The sequence below is a fragment of the Jaculus jaculus genome, chromosome 13 (genome assembly GCF_020740685.1).
Source record: "Jaculus jaculus isolate mJacJac1 chromosome 13, mJacJac1.mat.Y.cur, whole genome shotgun sequence".
Classification (NCBI taxonomy): Eukaryota; Metazoa; Chordata; class Mammalia; order Rodentia; family Dipodidae; genus Jaculus; species Jaculus jaculus.
In genome coordinates, this window is record NC_059114.1 from 3,530,001 (window position 1) to 3,545,033 (window position 15,033).

A 15,033-nucleotide genomic window follows, 5' to 3' on the forward strand; every position below is an offset into this window, starting at 1 on the left:
CTGTGCTGTTCCAGGATTGTGGCATACCTTCCTAGCCTAAGATCCTAGTGTTGACAAGCTATACATTCCTTTGCAAGCTAAAAAACATGCATTTTGATTTATGACAGACTACTAGTAGTGAGGCTAGGACTAATGGTGAGAATGAGACCCGACCTTGAAAAAACAAAAACCTAAGAAGAAAAGAAAAGAAGAGAAGAGAAAAGAAATATTCAGCCAATACAAGGTTTAAAACATCCAGGGCAAACATCAAACTCTGTAGCTGCCAGACCAACAACTCTAGCCAGTGACAAGTCTCCAAGTCAGATAATTCTAACCAGCGACAAGTCTCTGGAGTCCCAATTCCGCCCCTCCAGCTAGGTTACTCACAGTCCTGGAAAACATCCGGGGTCTTCAGCTTTCCTTGGCAGCCATCTTGTGGTCCTGGCATCTCCACTGGGTCTCCACTACAACCCATGGTTCATCCTGGTGGCCCCATGGGGTCTCCATGCAGGCATCCAGCAAACCTGCTTCACACTGCCCATGGCCATTTCCAAAACACAAGACCATATTGCAAACTCAATGACCCTCTCTTTCCTGCATTTCTTATACTCCACAATACCAGAAGGGTGCCAATTTATTAATCTGGGTGTGGGGGGGGGGATAAAACAGACTTTGAAAAACAGGACACTCCTTGAGCACCGAGGCTGCTTCAAAAGGGTCTATATTCTTCCAGTTGCCCCAGTGCAGGTCAATAGTCCCAATCTCACAGGTTGTAATCTCTCATATAATTGCAACTGAATGGACAGCAGTTCACCCAAAGATTTCATTTCTGTTCCATATCCCTCTGCTCACACCAGTCCATTTCTGTGCAATGCAACCCTGCACAACTTCTCAGGACACGGGCATAACAGCAAGCTTCTCACACAAACTGTTTCTAGCCCAGTCCAGGCAAAGCTCTTTCTCACCCTCTTAAGGCAACCCTCACATTCCATAGTTCTTACTGCATTCAGGGCTTTCAACTGTAACCAGAATAGTCCATCAAGCTGTACTTACAGCCCTACAATGCATCTCTTAGGCCAGGGTTTCAGATCCTTCCACATTCTTTTTGAAAATCAGCTCCAAAAGGCCAAAGCCACACAGTCAGGAGTCTAGCAGCAACCCCACTCTTCCGTACCAACTTACTGTTGCAGTCAGGTTCACATTGCTGGCAGAAATCACCTAACCAAGAGCAGCTTGTGGGGGAAAAAGAGGTTTATTTTGGCTTACAGACTCAAGGGGAAGCTCCATGATGGCAGAGGAATATGATGGCGTGAGCAGAGAGTGGACATCAACCCCTGGCCAACATAAGGTGGACCGTAGCAACAGGAAAGTGTGCCAAACACTGGCATGGGGAAACTGGCTACAACACCCATAAGCCTGACCCCAACAATACACTGCCTCCAGGAGGCTTTAATTGCCAATTGCTATTATCTGGGGAACCTAGCCTCCAGAACCCCTAAGTTTATGTGGGACACCTGGACCAAACGACCACAGTGAGTCTTAAGATGATCTGTGGCAGATATGTCTACATGCTTACGCCAGCACTGAAGATGCCTCAGCTCACGCTGAGTGTGACTTTTCTACCCCACTGTGCTTTCCAGCCTAACTTAATCATTCCCACAGCACTTGGTCAGGAAACTAGATGTTGCAAATAAGTCTGTTTATTCCAGGAAACGCTGGAAAGACCCACTGATTTCTCCGTGGATGACTGAGTTTATCAGCTCTTACACAGTACTCTGGTGGCCCTTGGGGCAGTTTCAAGATATAGTCTGTCCAGTGTGGTGAGTGACTGAGGCTTCTGTCCAAAAGCCATGCGGCTGAGCTTGGAAGAGAAAAGTCTCCAGCTGAGGGCAGGCCATCTGCAGGTGGATCACAGCTCCATCAGCATCTTCCAGCCTTTCTAGAAATGTCTAGGCAGGTAAGCCCTTCCAGGGTTTCTATCTCGCAGAAACTTTGAGATAGTAAATGGTTGTCGTTCAGAGCTACTAAGTTTTCCTGGTGGTGGTGGTGGCACACTTCTGTAATCCTAAATAGATCAAGGGCTTCTATTATGTATGTTATATTGACACTTTTCTGTTTATATTAGAAATAAAGTAAAATATTTAACTTCTATTGTTTTATTAAAATATACACGAAGAAACATTCAGTAGCTAGTGTTTTCTGGTGATAATAACTATTATTATTTTGGTTGTATGAGGTAGGATCTCACTAGCCCAGGCTGACCTGGAATATATGCAGTCTCAGGGTGGCTTCAAACTCATGGCAATCCTCCTACCTCTGCCTCCCAAGTGCTGGGATTAAAGGGGTGCACCACCACACTTGGCTTTCTGGTACTTTTCTGTCATTTCTTTCAAGTGGCTTAAAAACTATTTTAGTTATGTATGTTTTTAGAGTTTATCTTTATCTTTAAATTTTTTTTAATTGTATTTTTAGGTGGCTTTGGTGTGTATCATCTTGTTTCCTTGGCAGCCAGCTCTTTAAGAGGTGCAGGTCAAACCAAACATGGTGGCACACGCCTTTAATCCCAGCACTGGGGAGGCAGAGGTAGGAGGATTGCCTTGAGCACGACACCACCCTGAGACTACATAGCAAATTCCAGGTCAGCCTGAGCTAGAGTGAGACCCTACATCGAAAAACAAACAAACAAACAAAAGTGCAGGTGAAATTATCTAAAGTTTTATAAATTAGTAAATATGAATTACACACTGTATAACTGGATACACTTTTGGGATATTTCTTGTACTATCCAGGTTTGTGTTCTGTTGCAAGGATCAGAGAAATGTAGTGTATGAACCCAATTTTTCTTTGACGATAACCAGCTAATAATCTCATTGCTGTTAGTTTCCTGCCTTTTCTCCCCTCCAAACAGCCGTTAGGGAAGAATTGCTGTGTGTGTACATAGCCATATAAGGACAAATGAGAACCACCTTTCTATGGAGCATTGGTGGTTCAGTGGTAGAATTCTCGCCTGCCACGCGGGAGGCCCGGGTTCGATTCCCGGCCAATGCATTCAGAGATGTTCAAGGTTAATCCCGTTGTTTTTCTTTCTTTGTAATTTTAGCTTCAAAAATATTGACAATTAGCATACATTTAGTTTCCCATGTCCTGAAACAATTTGTAGCGACCAAGCCCCGATTGATTGGTTTTCGGGAGAGAATTGTAAACTTTCCTTTGCCTATTGTCATTACAACACAAAAATTAAACAGGTTAAGAAAAAAAAAAAAAAAAAGAGCTATCGCTTTATCCTTGAATAAATATTTAAAGAAATAGAAGCAGCCGTAGCAGAGTGGCGCAGCGGAAGCGTGCTGGGCCCATAACCCAGAGGTCGATGGATCGAAACCATCCTCTGCTATAGGTTTTTTTTTTTTTTGGATAAGAGATATCAATCTGCCATACTGACATACTGACGGTACCACAATTTATTGGAAGTAATGATTTCCAGATTTCTATAGCGGGGACCTTTCCCTCGGACGTGCGGACAGCCCTCGTACGGGATTCCGAGTTCCCTACGTCACTGAGGTTTCGGCCTGTGTCCCTCGAAAGATGTTGAATGCATTTCACGCTAGGCTCGCGTTGCAATCTGTAATTCCTCTATGTTAAAAATCGCCTTTTCAACACGACGACACACAGGCCAGCGTGGCTGCTATCGGAAGTAAATTTCAAATGTTTTCAACAGTTATAACTTCTCATGGGAATATATCGGCAGGTTTCGTGCGGTCCTGTAGTCGTGGCCGAGTGGTTAAGGCGATGGACTTGAAATCCATTGGGGTTTCCCCGCGCAGGTTCGAATCCTGCCGACTACGTCCTCATGTTTTCTTGTGTCTTACACTTACTCCATCGCAGTGAACGAAGCCAGTGGCTTTCTTTGCTGGCGTTTTCTTCTTACCTCCCTTTCTGCTTGTTTTTCATATAACAAGATGCACAGAAACGTCTTAAAAAAGCGTTCACCAACAATTTTCATACATCTGATGTTCATTCTATTTTGGTCATACTTCCCTGCGAACTAGCTGTGTGTGTTGGGAAAAATCTGAAAATACTAGGGCTTCTACAGGAAAAAATTATAAATAAATAAATAAATAAAATAAAAATCTAAAACTCACGGACTGTTTTGCTTTTAGATCGTTATGAGCTGCTGTCGCTATTGGAAATCTGGTTCCTGTTTGACTTTTGAAATCATTCCAAAACCTTGCCTGACTTTAACCTAGAATTTGGAATCATTACTTTTGCTTCTCGGGTGAAGAGGAACCTTGAAAATCCAGACCCCCCTCAAAAAAAAGAAGCAATAGGTATGATTTTCATTTTACCCCTGATATTACCAGTAAATTCCTTGCATTTCCCTTTTTTTTTTTCTTCTTGCGCTTTTCATGCGCACGACAAGCTAAAAGATTTCTTTGAGCTTCCGGGTAGCCAACGTTTATTTCCCAGTTTAAGATTTCAAGGATCCGGCGTGGGACGCGCAGACTTACACCGTTCGTTCCTACGGGGCGGACAGCTTTTGATTTTCTCCCAGTTCTTAAGCTTTTGCAAATCCAGAACCACGAGAGAAAACACGGGAGCGAACCGAACTCAGCAACAGGAGAGCGTCATGATTAAACCAAGCTGACCAACTGGGAACGAACTGTTAGGAATCTGCGGGGGGAGGGGGGGTAAGCCCCCATCAATGGGCTCCTGCCTTAAGTGTCAGCATTTCAGACTTTGAATCAGGGGGGTATGCGTTCAAATCTCGATGTGGCTTTAAAAAAAAATGTTTCTTCCATTTCTGACTTTACTACTGAATGCTAAGGAAGTTAAAAAGCAAATCCTGACACTCAGCCCAAAGTGGGAAAGTAGGCGTTTAACTGCTAAAACACCCGAGTTTTAACATTAATTAATTAATTAATTATTTTTAACCTCGTCTCTTGTTGGGAACAAGTCCTCCCAATCTGGTAAATTGCCCAGACCCTTATTGACTAAGGATATTTCCTTTAGTGAAGAAAAATCCTAGAGTTTCATTAGTCTGTAACACGAATTTGCTTCTCACAAATTCTTAGAGCAAGTGAGCCTTGGTTGTCCGTGATGAGCAGGTTAGGAATCAATACCTCTTAGATGGAGACCAAACCATTAGGACAAATCTCAAGTATTGACTTGTGGACACCTCTAAAGGACATCTTCATCTGTGGTCCTATGGTGTAATGGTTAGCACTCTGGACTTTGAATCCAGCGATCCGAGTTCAAATCTCGGTAGGACCTGTTAAGATTTTAGTGATCTGCTGCCAGAACTGCTTTTAATCGAATAATAGGCCTATCTTCGACCTTCAAGGGCTCCTCTCTGAAGCTGACCCAAGCAATTCTGGATAGCACGTGTGGTCTGACTGAGGAGAGGACTCCTGTCAGGGGTTCTTTGGAATGTCTCAAAAATATATGTAAGACAGCCCGGCGTGGTGGTGCACGCCTTTAATTCCAGCACTCGGGAGGCAGAGGTAGGGGAATCACTGTGAGTTTAAGGCACCCTGAGACTACATAGTGAATCCCTGGTCAGCCTGGGCTAGAAAAACCAATAAACCAAATAAAATTAAGTAAAATAAGTAGAAAGATTAACTGGTACATATTAACAGTGCACATCAGTCTTTCAGTAATTACCTGCTTAGAGACTCATGATGTAATGGCTAGCGCCTGAGCTCACTGGGCCTGTCTGGGTTGTGTGACACTTGCTCTGAATTGCACACACATACCCTCTCACTTGCACTTCCTCTCCTCCAGGCAAGGAAAGGTGCCTGTGTCCCTTCGTCCTTGGTACCCTCGAATCTGGGGTCAGTCAGGTCCCTGTGAGTTGCTTGCATGCAGGACTGGCAAGGGGCTCTGGTGCCCACAGCCTCAGCGGTTAGCTTCTCTTTTCTTCTGAAGGTTAGCCATGTGCAAACCCCGGAGCAAGACCCCACCAGCCCAGCCCCTCAAGACCATCCATCGTCTCTGAGAAAAGGCTCTTTACATTGAACGTATGCCTGAAATAGTTTAAGCATCTTCTTCTGACCCTGTGTGATGGTATAGAAATCTCATGTTGAAGACTTCTGATACAAAGTTTGTTTCCACATTTAATAGTTACCATTCTGGAGTCCAAATATAGTCATGGAAACTACTTTCTTGTTAATAACAGCCTCAGCAGCTCCTCTGGCCTCTAAGGGCTGTTTCAGAAAAGGTTCTGCAAACTCCTACCTGCCAGTTTAGCTCCAGTCCTGGGTGTGGACCTCGTCTGAGGCCATTTTTCAAGCCACTACAGTTTCCACTAGTCACAACATGACCGATGGGTTGTATTGAGAGAGCTCCACTAGCTGTCCTGCTGGCTCCTCTAGTCCAAGGTCTTTACATAGCAATTAGGAGTAATTAGGGTTACAGGTCCAACAAGAATATCACTAATGACAAATCCACAGAAGAGAGTCCAGGGATTGAATTCCAGGAAGCCCTGACTGACCAAGATGTTGGCTGACCAGCAGCCCTGTGCCCTGGTTCTTTTCTTATCATTCATTCATTTATTCATCTATTTTTCTCAAACAAAGAGAGAAAGACTGAGAGAGAGAGAGAAGAGAGAAGAGAAAGAATGGGCACACCAGGGCCTCTAGCTGCTGCGAACGAACTCCAGACACATGTGCCACCTTGCGCATCTGGCTTTTTGTGGGCACCGGGGAATCAAACCCATGTCATTAGGCCTTGCAGGCAAACACCTTAACTGCTGATCCATCTCTCCAGACTTATTTATTTAAATCAAGACCCCTATATACATTCAAAGTAACCAATCCAGTTCCCTCACCCGATGCCTAATTTCCATCGCTAACGGTGGGACCTCCACACACACTCAGAAGAACCAGTCCGTGTTGACCCGATGCATAATTTCCATTCCCGGGGGTATCAGAACCCATGGTCCCAGTCTCTGGCTCACCTGCTTGGGGGTGTGGGGGGGCGTGTAGGGAGGCTCATGGATTGAGAGCTCTCTGCTTTATTCTAAGAATAAAGCTCTGATTGGCTTTGCTTGCCCTTCTGTTTTGTCTGTGGCTGCTGACTGTGGGTTGCAAGACAACAGACTTGGGAAAGCCACTGGCTCGGAGAGTTCTAGTGATCAACGAGTGTCTGTCTGGCCCTCTGGACCCTAAGCTAAGCCTAGTGGGAGCTGATAAAGTCTCCATTGCTCTCAGAACCCACACTATTTTGTTGTTGTTTTGATACAGAATGTACCCCTGGTTGTTCTTGAGTTCAGGGCCATCGTTTGACCTCACCCTTGTGGACAGACACATTCAGAGGTGTGAGGCACCACATCTGACTACCGTGCTCGATTATTGTCCACAGTCTTGGTGTTGCCTGGGCCCGTGGTGTCTCCACGCTCAGCGAGGGATGGGCGGAACACACTTGCTTCATGGAAGGATTTAGCTTCCTAAGGACACTGTGCTCAGCACCTTGGTGATTCTTGGCTGTCTACAGCCATCTACATTTCCTCTGTGCCACGTGGCTTCACCACCATATCGGTTTATATCATCAAAGCGTGCAAACTGAGAAGGAACAGCTCACTGGTTAGTTACACGGGAGTCACGCTTCTCTTAGTCTTCAAAGTGACATCCTATCACAGTTTCAGCACAGTAGGAATTAGGTTCACTTCCACCCCCAGGGGACCAGGATTACCCTGCACGGTGGGTCACGCCTGCAGTCTGAGCACTAGAGAGGTGGAGGCAGGAGAATCAAAAGCCTTCCAACTGGTTGTGGTGGCACATGCATCTAACCCCAGCACTTGGGAGGCAGAAGTAGAAGGATCATTGTGACTTTGAGGCCACTCTGGGAGTCCAGAGTGAGTTGTGGGTCAACCTGGGCTAGAATGAGACCCTGCCTCAAAAAAAAAAAAACAAAGCCTTTCAGAAAAAAAACATACTCAGATTCCCAGCTACTGAAATTGTTCACTCCTTACCTGCAAGTGTCAGTAGGGAAGGAAGCTCCTCTTCCTCACACCTACCTCATGCTCAGATACTCTAAGGAGGCCTTTGAACGCCCTTCCCTAAGTTCCTGGACTCTTCTAGGTCTATTGCAAGTACCTTCTTGGCGCTCTGGCTGGAGGTTATAGAAATTGTGACACCAAATTCTTACGATTGCCACATCTGCCCTCAGCCCCTCACTTCTGTCGGTCCTTATCCAACCTGTGTGGTTTGACATCCACAACCAATCACAAGTTGATCTGAAGGCCTCACCCCGCCCACAGCCCACCCGGGGCCCTCACACAAACCTTGGTGTTGTATGACAGACATCCCTTTGAGGGTTCTCACTAGGAGTGTCCAGGGATACTGTAATCACAATCACTGGCTTAATGGTAATATTAATATACTTTGCATGCAGAAATGTTGAATTCAATTTGATTTAAAAACAAAGCAATCATAAATGCCTTAAAAGTTTTTTTTTTTTTTTTTAATTGACAACCTCTGTACATGTAGACCACATACCATGATCACAATACCCTCCCACCACCCTCCCTTTTCATCCTCCGGAGCTCCCCCGGCATTGAATCCCTTCTTCCCAACTTGTTTCTAAATTCTGATGCCCCCAGTGCTTTCTCCCTCCTATTATGAAGGTCTTGTGTATGTAGTGTCAAGCACCGTGGAACACTGCATTGTTAAGCACTCCTCCTCTTCCTCTGGCTGTTACGTTCTTTAGGTCACATCTTTCTAGTGGCCCCAGAACCTTGGAGGGTGACTCCAGTCTTCTTGTGAATGTCTCCTGTTTTTCCCACGCTAAGTGTACTTTAAGGTCCAGTTTCAGCTCTGCCCTTAGGTCAGTCTCTTTAGGGTTTTTTAATCATGGCAAGAGCGCCACCTACCGAGAGCAGAGATATTGGTTTCCAATGGGACAAACAACCCCTGTTAAATTTCTACTGCTTTGTGCGAATGACCTTTCAGTCTCTCAGATCTGTTTTTATTCATTAATCTACGAGAGAGACAGAGAGAGAGAGAGAGACAGAGGGAGGGAGATAGGGAGGGAGTGAGGTGAATGGGCTCACCAGGCCTTCCAGCCGCTGAAAACGATCACCAGATGCATGCCCCACTTTGTGCATCTGGTTTTACATGGGCACTGGGGAATGGAACACAGGCCACCAGGCTTTAGAAGCAAGTGAGGGGAGCAGAGGCTGGACATCGCTGTCTACAAGGCCCCCAAACCCGCCCCCAACAACACACCGTCTCCAGCAAGGTCCTTCCCAAACTTTCCCAAATCGGCACCAACTGCAGACCAAGCATGCAGAACACGTGAGTTCATAGGAGTCATCTGTCCCAAACCACGACACTGGCCATTTCAAGAAGATAAAGGAATAAAAGCTTAAAATGTGTGGTAATAAACCCAGCCTTCCCTCCTCCCCCTTCTGTTTCTATACAGCAGAGCCAGATTGCAGCCTATAATACAAAATGTTTACAAAAAGATAAAAGCAGGCGAGCACACTGTAGGTGGCTCAGAGACGGTTAAGATGATCTGCACGTAAATATGCATGCAAAGATGTCATAGTCTGCTGGTGTTAACCGAGGACCCCAGGAGCTTTTTCCAGCACAGTGTCCCCAAACCGGCCTGTGCCAAGGAGCGGAGCCAGCGCGCTGTGCCCTGCGGTTGTGTCTACCTCTTGCGTGAGATGGAAAAGAGGAGCATTCACATCCAGGTCACACTATTCAAGCCGGTGTTTTGTATTGTTCCAATGTCAGTAAATAAGTTATTTTCATCAAAATAACATACACAGACCGGGCATGGTGGCTCATGCCTTTAATCCCAGCACTTGGGAGGCAGAGGTATGAGGATTGCTGTGAGTTCAAGGCCACCCTGAGACTACAGAGTGAATTCCAGGTTAGCCTCGGCTACAGTGAGACCTTACCTTGAAACCCCCCCCCCCCGCAAACAAAACAATACAAAACAAAACACAACTGAGGCCCTTGGTTTCCCACCAGGAATAGATGGTGAGAGCCTATTTCTGAAGACCACATGCTTGGGCTGCAGTGTCACTGAGAAATCCTGCTGGAGCTGAGCTGAAACCCTCTTCCATGTAGACCAGCTGACAGAAAGCTGAAAGAAGCCATTCTGCATGCAGTGCAATGGGAGAAAGAAAACACTAGTCAAGATACACAACAGTGGACACTGCAAGCCTTATATTTGGCCAGCCAGGCCAAATGAGCCAACAGGTGCAATAGTGGCATGTCTATCATGGTGGAAACCAACTGCCCTCTATTGGACTGGAGGCCCGCTCCATGGGAGGAAATACATCCCTGATACTGAAAACCTATAACAGGGGTAGTCATGAGCCCTAGGTGTGTAATGTCTACTGGTGTCTGACTAACTGTATATACTATGCTCACCAAACTGCCCAGTAAGCACTTCTCTTAATATTCATACCCTTATACTAATGCTACTCTCACTTTTGGTAGAGAACCTTCTCTTTTCAGATGGCAGTGACCATTGGATGATGCAGAAGGCAGCATGGTGCTGAGAAGAAGTGACAGAGGAGTGCTCAGCACTGAAATATTTTTGTCACACTTTTCAAGGCTCAGGGTCTATTGCAGAAGAGGTGGCGGAAAGAATGTAAGAGCCAAAGGAACAGTAGGACCCCTTACAATGTGCTCCTTCAGATATTAATGCTACTCTCACTTTTTGTAGAGAATCTTCTCTTTTCAGATGGCAGTGACCTTGGGACAACTCAGAAGGTATCATAGTGCTGGAAAGAAGTGACTGGAATGACTGTATCACAACTTCCAAGGCTCAAGGTCTAATGTGGAAGAGGTGGCGGAAAGAATGTAAGAGCCAAAGGAAGGGTAGGACTTCTTACAATGTGCTCCCTCCAGACATAACATGATCTGGATATCCATGACCTCACAGTGCCTGACACTACCTACACAAGACCATCATAAGAGGAGGAAAAGATCATGACATCAAAATAAAAGAGAGACTGATTGAGATGGGGAAGGAATATGATGGAGAATGGAATTTCAAAGGGCAATGGGGATATTTTTTATAATCATGGAAGATGTTAATAAAAATTGAGAAAAATTATTTTATTTATTTATGAGAGTGAGAGTATGGACACACCATGGCTTCTTGTCACTTGAAACAAACTCCAGATACATGTGCCATGTGACACCTCTCTGAGCCTCCAAATGTGCCTTATTTCCTGTGAGAATTATTAGTGTTTTGATGGGTGTGATTTCTTACACCCATGGCTTTATGTCCTCTGGTGTTGTCACACACCACAAGCACACCCGTGGCTTCCCTGTAGCAGCTCTGAACCACTGCTGTCCTGCTCTCTCCCAAACTTGCAGTTTGATTTCTTTCAGTTCTTCTTGTACACTTTTCTTTTTCTTCTTATTTTTTAAATTTCCTGTTCTTTATTTTTAATAGACAACTTCCATAATTATAAACAATATCCCATGGTAATTCCGTCTCTCCCCTCACTTTCCCCTTTGAAACTCCACTTTCCATCATATATCCTAACCGTGTCAACCAGTCTCTCTTTTACTTTGATGTCATGATCTTTTCCTCCTATTATGATGGTCTTGTGCAGGTAGTGTCAGGCACTGTGAGGCCATGTATATCCAGGCTATTTTGTGTCTGGAGGAACACATTATAAGGAGTCCTACCCTTCCTTTGGCTCATACATTCTTTCTTCCACCTCTTCCACAATGGACCCTGAGCCTTGGAAGATGTGATATAAATATTTCAGTGCTGAGCACTCATCTGTCACTTCTTCTCAGCACCATGGAGCCTCCTGAGTTATCCCAAGGTCACTGCCATCTGAAAAGAGAAGGTTTTTTAGCCAAAAATGAGAGTAGTCTTAATATATGGGTATGGACATTAAGAGAAGTTCTTACTGGGCAGTTTGGTGAGCATAGTATAGACATTTATCCAGACATCAGCAGACATTACACCCCTAGGGCTCATGACTACCCCTGTTGTAGGTTTTCAGTATCAGGGTTGTATTTCCTCCCATGGAGCTGGCCTCCAGTCAAATTAGACGGCTGTTGGTTTCCCCCATAACAGACATGCCACTATTGCACCAGTTGGCTCATTTGGCCTGGCTGGTCAAATATAAGGCTTGCAGTGTCCACTGTTGGGTATCTTCATTGGTAATTTCTCTCTCTCCTCTTGAATTGCATGCAGCATGGCTTTTTCTAGCTTTCTGTCAACTGGTCTACATGGAGGAGATTTTTCAGCTCAGCTCCATCAAGGTTTCTCAGTGATCTTGCAGCTCAAGTATATGGAGTCTTCAGCAATAGAGTCATGCCATCTATTAATGGTGGGAAACCAAGGGACTTGGCAATGGCCTGTAATGTTTGGGGGGCATTAGGGACCTTGCTGGCCAAGAACTCATTGGAAGGTATCCCGTCCCTGGCACTGAAAATTTTCTAGTAACAATCTATGGCTCCTGTGTGTTCCATTGTCCAAAAAAGTAGGTTTCCATGTGACTTATTTAAATCCTCTTAGATTTTGATTAGCCCTCCCTCCACCTGTCATTATCAATCTCTTCCCCTGACCTCACTTAGACCTTTTCACCCCCATTAATCTGTTCTTCTACTTACATATACACAATACCATCCTATTAGGTACCCCCTCCTTCCCTTTCTATTCCCTTTATATCTCATTTCTAGCTTACTGGCCTATGCTAGTGAGTTTCATTCCTACTTATCCAGAAGTCCAGTTATTTGTAGCTAGCATTCATATATAAGACAGAACATGTGATGTTTGGTTTCTGGGCCTAGGTTACCTTACTTAGTATAATCCTTTCCAGATCCTTCCATTTTCCTGCTAATTTTATAACTTCATTTTTCTTTTTTTTAAAAATTATTTATTTATTTATTTATTTGAGAGTGACAGGCACAGAGAGAAAGACAGGTAGAGGGAGAGAGAGAATGGGTGCGCCAGGGCTTCCAGCCTCTGCAAACGAACTCCAGACGCGTGCGCCCCCTTGTGCATCTGGCTAACGTGGGACCTGGGGAACTGAGCCTCGAACCTGGGTCCTTAGACTTCACAGGCAAGCGCTTAACCGCTAAGCCATCCCTCCAGCCCTAACTTCATTTTTCTTTACCACTGAGTAGAACTCCATTGTATAAAAAATGTACCACATCTTCATTATTCACTCATCAGTTGAGGGACATCTAGGCTGGTTCCATTTCCCAGTTATTGTGAATAGAGCGGCAATAAACATGGTTGAGCAAGTGTCTCTAAGGTAGTGATGTCCTTCAGTCTTAGGATATATGCCTAGGAGTGCTATAACTGGGTCATAGAGTAGATCTATTTTTAGCTTTGTAGAAAACAAACAGAGGTTGCTGTCCTAATATCTGACAAGGTAGACTTCAGTGCAACATTAGTTACGAAAGATAAGGAAGGTCACTAAAACAGGATATCTCATTAGATGCAGAAAAAGCATTTGACAAAATCCAACATCCCTTCATGATAAAAGTCCTACAGACACTTGGAATACAAGGAACATATCTCAACATAATAAAGCCTATTTATGACAAGCCTACAGCCAACATAATACTAAATGGAGAAAAACTTGAAGCTTTTTCACTAAAATCAGGAATGAGACAAGGGCGTCCACTGTCCCCATTTTTACTTAATATAATGCTAGAAGTCTTAGCCATAGCAATAAGGCAAGAGACACACATAAAAGGGATACAATTTGGAAAGGAAGAGATCAAGTTATCATTATTTGCAGATGACATGATTCCATACCTAAAGGATCCTAAAGTCTCTATCAGCAAACTGTTAGAGATGACAAACACTTGTAGCCATGTAACAGGATTCAAAATAAACACACAGAAATCAGTAGCCTTCCCATATGCTAACAACAAACACACAGAAAATGACATCAGAAAATCATTCCCATTCACAATTGCATTAAAAAAAATAAAGTACCTTGGAATAAACCTAATCAAGGAAGTGAAGGATCTCTACAATGAAAACTTTAAAACACTCAAGCAAGAATTTGCAGAAGACACTAGGAAGTGGAAAGACATCCCTTGTTCTTGGATTGGAAGAATCAATATTGTGAAATGGCAATCTCACCAAAAACAATTTACACATTTAATGCAATCCCCATGAAAATTCCAATGGCATTCTTCACACAAATAGAAAAACCAATCCAAAAATTCATTTGGAAGCATAAAAAACCCCAAATACCTAAAATAATTTTGAGCAAAAAAAATAAGGTAGTGGTATTACTATACCTGATTTTAACCTATACTATAGAGCCATAGTAACAAAAGCAGTATGGTATTGACACAAAAGCAGATATGTAGGTCAACGGAACCGAATAGAGGACTCAGATGTAAGTCCAGGTAGCTATAGCCACCTGATCTTCGACAAAAATGTCAAAAATAGTCACTGGAGAATACGCAGCCTCTTCAGCAAATGGTGCTGGGTAAACTGGATATGTATCTTTAGAAGGATGAAAATAGATCCTTATCTCTCTCCATGCACAAGAATTAAGTCCAAATGGGTCAAAGACCTTAATATTAGATCTGAAACTCTGAACCTGCTAGAGGAAAAAGTAGGGGGAACCCTTCAACATATTGGTCTTGGCAAGGACTTTCTGAATATAACCCCAATTGCTCAGGCAATTAAATCACAGATTAATTGCTGGGGCCTAATGAAATTACAAGCCTTTTGTACGGCAAAAGATACTGTGAATAGAGCAAAGAGGCAACCTACAGAATGGGAGAAAATCTTTACCAGCTTTACATCTGATAGAGAATTAATATCTAGGATATATAAAAAACTAAAAAAATGAAATAAGAAATCAAATAGATGGTGGAACTAAATAGAGCATTCTCAAAAGAAGAAACTCAGATGGTATATAAACATCTAAAAAAATGTTTGACATCCCTAGTCATCAGGGAAATGCAGACTAAATTACATTGACATTCTATCTCACTCCTGTCAGATTGGCTACCATCATGAAAACAAATGACCATAAATGCTGGTGAGGATGCAGAAAAAGAGGAATCCTTCAACATTGTTGGTGGGAATGCAATCTGG

At 43.9% G+C, this 15,033-nt stretch overlaps 4 non-coding genes across 4 annotated transcripts; all 4 read left to right on the forward strand.

Annotated features, from left to right (window-relative positions):
• The first annotated feature begins 2,956 nt into the window (after positions 1-2,956).
• Positions 2,957-3,027, forward strand: Trnag-gcc. The gene has a single exon. It is a non-coding gene; the product is annotated as a tRNA-Gly (tRNA).
• Positions 3,028-3,298: 271 nt separating this feature from the next.
• Trnam-cau lies at positions 3,299-3,370 on the forward strand. Its single transcript has one exon. It is a non-coding gene; the product is annotated as a tRNA-Met (tRNA).
• A 369-nt stretch (positions 3,371-3,739) lies between these two features.
• Trnas-uga lies at positions 3,740-3,821 on the forward strand. Its single transcript has one exon. It is a non-coding gene; the product is annotated as a tRNA-Ser (tRNA).
• Positions 3,822-5,175: 1,354 nt separating this feature from the next.
• Trnaq-uug lies at positions 5,176-5,247 on the forward strand. Its single transcript has one exon. It is a non-coding gene; the product is annotated as a tRNA-Gln (tRNA).
• The last annotated feature ends 9,786 nt before the right edge of the window (positions 5,248-15,033 follow it).